Below are 347 nucleotides of genomic sequence, written 5' to 3' on the forward strand. Positions count from 1 at the left end.
GTCGCTGAAATTACTGAAAAGCACCTGATTTGAATATTACTTATTTTTCATAACTTTAAATTTCTCGTTTATCTTTACCTTAATTCATTCAGTGAAATAAAAAAAAACGCAGAAAAAAAACTCAAAAGTGAATAATTCTACGTTTGTTTGTACATTATCACTACTGAAAAGTACCTTCAGTTATGGTGATATTAACCGGATGTAGTGTTGTTTTGCCTAAGTCTCATTTTAAGTCATTTTAAGTTTCTCTATTTTTAGGGGTACCATTAGGCCATGACTTCATTTCAGTAGTGTAAGTCGAGTCGTAAATAATATAGAATATTCAGTGGATATCGACTATTCGTGTA

At 30.3% G+C, this 347-nt stretch overlaps 1 protein-coding gene across 1 annotated transcript in view; it reads left to right on the forward strand.

The window, feature by feature from the left end:
- Window positions 1–347, forward strand: part of LOC119581722 (spondin-1-like) — a gene marked incomplete at its 5' end in the record, with an annotated part of 49,715 nt that overhangs the window by 44,761 nt on the left and 4,607 nt on the right.

The sequence above is a fragment of the Penaeus monodon genome, chromosome 15 (genome assembly GCF_015228065.2).
Source record: "Penaeus monodon isolate SGIC_2016 chromosome 15, NSTDA_Pmon_1, whole genome shotgun sequence".
Taxonomy (NCBI): Eukaryota; Metazoa; Arthropoda; class Malacostraca; order Decapoda; family Penaeidae; genus Penaeus; species Penaeus monodon.